At 45.1% G+C, this 6,081-nt stretch overlaps 1 long non-coding RNA gene across 1 annotated transcript; it reads right to left on the reverse strand.

Annotated features, from left to right (window-relative positions):
* Nucleotides 1-5,102: 5,102 nt before the first annotated feature.
* LOC138955480 (uncharacterized) lies at nucleotides 5,103-5,693 on the reverse strand. Its single transcript, XR_011452248.1, has 3 exons — nucleotides 5,557-5,693; nucleotides 5,362-5,478; nucleotides 5,103-5,267 (listed from the first exon to the last, which is right to left on the reverse strand). It is a non-coding gene; the product is annotated as an uncharacterized lncRNA (long non-coding RNA).
* Nucleotides 5,694-6,081: the final 388 nt, after the last annotated feature.

Genomic DNA, 6,081 nt, shown 5'->3' on the forward strand with positions numbered 1-6,081 from the left:
AGAGCTTGAACTATGGTGATGGCTCGATACTGAACTTTTGATAGTACGCGAGGATAGTGCTTCTGCTTGGATCATGAGGCAGCCTCCGATGATAGCAAAGAGAAGAGCTGGGAGTAAGGCACACCGCATAGTGAAAAAGATCCGAAGATGAGTTGCAGACAGCGAGAACGAACACGTAGATGAGAGAAGATGAAGAAGGCTTGAGGTCGCCGAGGGCAGTAGTGTCTTTGGAGGGAACCCTTGAAAGAGAGAAGGACGTGTTCGCTGATGAAGGCGGGCAGAATAGGGAGAGACTTCGGCCTTCAGTATCGAAGTCAGTGCACACCACTCAGGCTGACCACGAATTAAAAGGAGTTAAAGAGAGCTGACTCTCGGTGAATTATGTATTGCTTGACGAAGAGAAAAGATAAAGAGGGATACCTAGACGGGAGTAGAGTGGGGTGGCTATCGCTTCGCTTCCTCACTCGCGTCGTTCCGGACAATTATTTCGTGCTGGCGGCCGGCGGTCCCACGCCTGTCTGGGGCTCTTCCAGTTCGATCGAAGAGTGACTAATTCCATTCATCAAGAAGCTGAGGTTACAGGACAACATCGGTAAGTACACATTGTTTAGTTTTGTCATAAGAGCGATCTACTTTTGTAATAGCCTTCGCCCAAACGCGACCTCCAGTGAAGGAGCTCTGGACCTCAGCATATTGTTCAAAGAAACATCCAGATCAATCACTTGTACGACGTAAGGACGCTCCATCGGCAGAGTCGACCCCTGTGATGATGCACGCAGCAGCAGTACCAAGTAATCCGCGTTTGAAAGACACCATCGTCAGCAAGTGAAGGGGAATATAAGGAGAAATGAAGCAATCAGTTGAAGGTTGAAAGCAACTGAGAAAAGACTTTTCACTTCACTCTTCCAAATATATAGAGAGAGAGATGACAGAGGAGTATGTGAAGACTAGAGATCTCAGCAACAACTGTTAGAACGCAGGGGACTTAGGTCGATCCGGCCCGTTAGAAGAGAGTAAACACAAGTGCAGAATATGCGCTGACAACACTACGAGCGCAGATTCTACCTCCATACGTAACACGCATATACATAAGTACATACTAGACTAGACAACTAGTATACAACAGTAACGCATCTCACTGAAGTCGGCCCTACGCACACGGACGACGACAACAACCCACTTTCTTCCTTCGGTCGTTTCGTATTTTGTGGATGCAGGACCGGCCGTCGTTTGCCCCGGGCCGGAGACATTCAATTAGACGTCCGTAGCTTTCTCGAATGATTGCTCATCAACGAACGATCTATGGCTTCACGCAAGTAGTCATGTTCTGATCAGCGCTAGCGTTCAAACATAGGAGGGGAGTTGTGTGGTAGATTCTGTATTGCAATAATAGAGAGTGGGTGAGTAAACACTCTACTCCATTCGGGTACTCAACTGCAGCGACCGGACCTCCCGTAGACTATGTTACATATCCGGTGGGGAGTTGGCATGGTTTCAACTTAGAGAAGCTGACGCAGAAGGAGGAAGAGAGCCAGACAAGAGGATCTCCTTCCGAACAGAGAGGAAAGAAAGAAATCAACATTCACTGCCACGAGGTCAATGTGTGTGATGAGCTCAGCATAGAGTCGCTTATTGGTCGATTATGCCGCTCTATCGATCACGACATGAGACGAGAGAGTGCGAAATCACTGGCAGCACTCGTGCATTCGCTCTCCTTCACCCTGCCCTATTGTGACAAGAGTAGAGAGTATAAGGAAGAAAAGTTCCAAAGGAAGAAGCTAAGCGGAGACGCTAACATAAGCTAGGCTGCGACGCCGTTAATGTAGCTCTCAGCGCCCTTCCTTCTGAAAGCCTCCTCTTGACCTCTTCTTGTGGTAACGGAGGCTTTTGAGGCACACGTGCCCGAGAATTACATCACACGTGATATGATCGACTATACGACTGCAGGATATTCCCTTTCCCTTCTTTCGTAGTTTCCTTCCTTTATAATGAGACCCTTGAGTGAAGCAAGCAGTGGAGAGTAGAGAGTCAGTAGAAGAAAGGGATATGAACACGCAACAAGCGAAGAGCCGAAGGCTTACCAGTGAGTGGTGGTTCGATCAAAGTAGGAGGTTTCCCACGTAATCTATCTTTTGTTACCGTAGGACTGTTCCTCTAAGCTATAGCTAGCCAGGGGGGGGGGTATAACATCTATCTATCATGTTGGCATAACTATAAGCATCATAGGGTTGTCATTAACATCTATATATATCTAACACATCGTTGGCCACTTGGACATGAAGGATGTAGTATGTATGTTTCCTGTGGTACACGTAAGACAATTCCATAGAAATGCAGATTGCTTTTCCGCATAGGCCTCGGGTTGTCGAGGGAACATAAGGATGGGATATTCTTTATCGTCGATGTTAACACCGATTGCCACCTGACTAGCATCGGTGTAGTAGACCTTGACCGTACGACGCCAAGCATTGCTGGGCACTAGAATAACCCCTATGCCCTTGGTACCTTTCTTTAACAAGCCCATGATATATTCCTGTGACACACACTTTCCTTCAAATTCATGTAGAGAGGGGCGTTTCACGTCTGGTTTAGAGATTAAGCAATGAACTTCTTTTTCACTTGTTTTTTTTTCTTTTTTTCTTGGTAGCTTTCCCTGTCGATACACGGCTCTGCATATTGGTCGAATTTCAAGACATACTTCTTACCATCAAGATCAGTATACCGCTTGTAGGCATGCTGTCTTAATTGACAGGGCGGCCACTTAGTGGTATGGCGTAAGGATGAGCCATCAGCAGACTGTAACCCTATGATGACGCACACGGCAGTACTAACAAGTACACCACTCTTGAAAGACACCATCGTCGACAAGGGGGGGAAGATGGAAGCAGAGATGTAAAAGTCAATATAAGAAGGCAAGAGAGATAAGAAAGCTGACTTCACTTCCAGAGAGAAAGGGAGAGAGAAGAGTATGTGAAGACGAGATTGTTCAGCGAGTCACTGCTCTCTCTCGGTGCCATCCTCTCTCGCGTGAACGCAGACGGACGCACGCAGGTGGTTATGAGTGGGGCCCCCGGGTCGGGCGAGACGCCAAATCCATATTGCCGCCCAGCCGACCGTTTGCCAACGTCCGAGTAAATTGATTGGCTCCACGGGATTGTTGCGCGGGATACCTTGTGAGCAGGAAGGACTAGGTGTACTACGAGCAGTAGGTGGGGCTGCCATCAGAGAATTCTTCCAACATGTTTGCTTCATGATCTCTACGATGAAGTAATTCTACTCTGACTGTTCTTCTCTATCTCTTTTCTTATCCCTTGTCTGAGTTTACCTCTGTTCCTTTGTTTGAGTATCACTTCCCATCTCCATATCCCCGCTATTGTGTGTGCGAGGAGACTTCTCTTAATCTTGCAATGGCTGATGATCCGGCTTCTCATGAAACGGATGGATTACTCTCTCAACAAGAAGGAAGTGCTCCTTTATCAACAAATGTGAATACTTCATCAGCTCTTGTAGCTGATACTTCACCATCTAGTCATTCTACTGCTTTAGAACGTTCTTCCACAAAGAAGTTGATGGGAATGCATCCTGATGAATCACACTTTATCTAAATGAAGAAAACGGCAAAGAATGGGAACCTTATTTACTTCCGGAGTTAACAACAATATGGGGAGTCTTTCGTATTCATGGTACTGTATTGCACAATTGGGAATTATGGTTTGAGTCATTCTTATACTACCTTGTTGTAACATTAGTGATAGCAACATACTTAAGTGTTGCTGGAGATAGGAACCAAGGTTTAGAAGACAAAGCAACAGCCGTTAGAGGCGTGGCGACATTCTTATGTGCAGTTTCTGCATTCCTTGTTGGTCTCTTTACAAGTTATACTGTTAATAGATGGTGGGCTATGAGGAGTGAAGGAATAGGAGCTATATGGGGAGCAACATGTCAATTGCATTTCCTTCTCACAAGTCATATCACCAATTATGGAGGAGGAATGGATGAAGAAGATAAAAGACTCATTAGAGCTGCAGGAAGGTAAATATACAGATCTAAAAATGTCGTAGATGTATATACACACCTATGCGATGTGGACGGATATATATGTACATACAACTACGTCGCATCATGCCTACAGGTATGGACGGACATCCCTTGCATCTATCTTCGCCCTTCGCTCTGATGGAGAGCTGAGTGATCTTGTCAAGAGGAGACTTCTCACGCAGAAGGAATATGGTAACCCCCCCTCCTTCCCCTCCCCCCCCTTTTTGCGTACTATGATATATGACATACATACTTGCTGCAGAGTTACTGGACGGTACAGTGAAGTATCGTATCCCATGTGCGATGTGGTCGTGGGTGAACCAGATTATCGGACGACTCGATACAAAGCGTCAAGGAAAGATTCCTGCTCCAGCTGCAGCTGCTATGTATAATTGTAGTATAAGAGGGACGTGATGGTGCAGCAACTATCTTGCGAGCATTATCAACACCCTTACCTATGGCATATGTTCATATGATTGCATGTCTTGTGAAGATAAACAATCTACTGATAGCCATAGCCTTCGGACTCAAGATGACACTCAATGCTCACCATCGTGTAATGCCCCCCCACCCCTATACTTTATACAACATCATCGATCTATAGATATACATTTTCTCCTCTTCATTACAGCATTGGGTTCTATTCTCTATCAACGCTTTAGTTGTCTTCATCATCCCTTTTGTGTATAATGGGATACTTGCTATTAGCAAAGAGCTAGCTGATCCATTCGGGTAAAGAAGGAGGAGAGGGATATACACATCTTACATCTCATCATATTTAATGAAACGATGATACATCATACTTGTATATGTGTGCAGCAAAGATTGGAATGATTTCCCCGGTGGCTTCTACGATATCTATATGCAGAGAGAGATGATGGCATCAACTAGTGCTGTTGAAACCTTCAAGGAAATATCAGAAGAAGACATTCTCCCTCTAGAGGGAGGAGGGGGACCAGCGCTGACGAAAGGTTCAGATGAGAAAGTGTAAAGTGATGAAACAGAGAAAGAGAGAGAACGCTTGTAGTAGTGAGGACACATCTTCACATAGCTTCTATGTTGTCTTCTCACGTAGCGATAGTTAAAATACATCTCATCATAAATTTCTTATTGTACACATATAAGTCTATCTATCGAGCAATCAACAGTGTTATAAGAATGACATCATGCGGCTGATGGTTCTGCTGCAGCAGCTTTTCTTTGTGGCTTCGGTGCAGTAATATAAAACACTGCTCCCCCCCCCTCCATATCATTGTGTAACATATAAATGATCTTTATGCATATTCTGCAGTATATGTGTGTGTGTCTATCTATATGGGTTACCGTTGTTTCCTCTTAGGAAAGCATCTCCATATTTGGCTCTGAGTTTTCCGTCTTTATATTCTTCTGTGTGCTCTAATGCAACATTCATGAAAACCATCAAGACATGCTAAGATACCCCTGCATGACGATTGATAAGACATGTGAACAAATTCATGATCAAATGTAATGTATGAAGGGCACACGTTGTATACGTACCTATATTCACTTCCATTGTTTAGCTTGACAATAACATTTCTTCCCAAAACTTGTTTTAAGAAATCCGCAGGATTCCTCTTTGTGTCTTTTGGTGATGCTTTAGGCTTTGCGGTAGTCCCTTCCATCGTATAGAGAAGGGTAGAGGGGGGGGGAGGGTATAGCGAAGAGGAGGGATGAAGGTGTTGTTTGACCAAACGCCACTACTTGTAATATGTGGACTTTGGCATTCCGAAGAGAATCAACGCGACGGGCAAGTTTGACGTACTCCTTGAATACCATCGATACGATCGAGCACCGAGTAGCCCCAAGTCTCTCTCTTTACCTTTCCACGCCCCTCACGTATACTAGCTTATCGCATCGCTATGCTTATTGCACTTATTGCATCGTCAGCAATCTTACGCAATACTCCGAAGTATTGAATACGGTGCACTTACGGAAGAGCCGAGTCGCCAAGGCATGAAGACATAATCGTAAGAGGGTGCGGTAGATCCCACCGCACTCACTTGCTGGCAGAGAGAGTGAGAT

This window comes from Littorina saxatilis, unplaced genomic scaffold, assembly GCF_037325665.1.
Source record: "Littorina saxatilis isolate snail1 unplaced genomic scaffold, US_GU_Lsax_2.0 scaffold_3348, whole genome shotgun sequence".
Lineage (NCBI taxonomy): Eukaryota > Metazoa > Mollusca > Gastropoda > Littorinimorpha > Littorinidae > Littorina > Littorina saxatilis.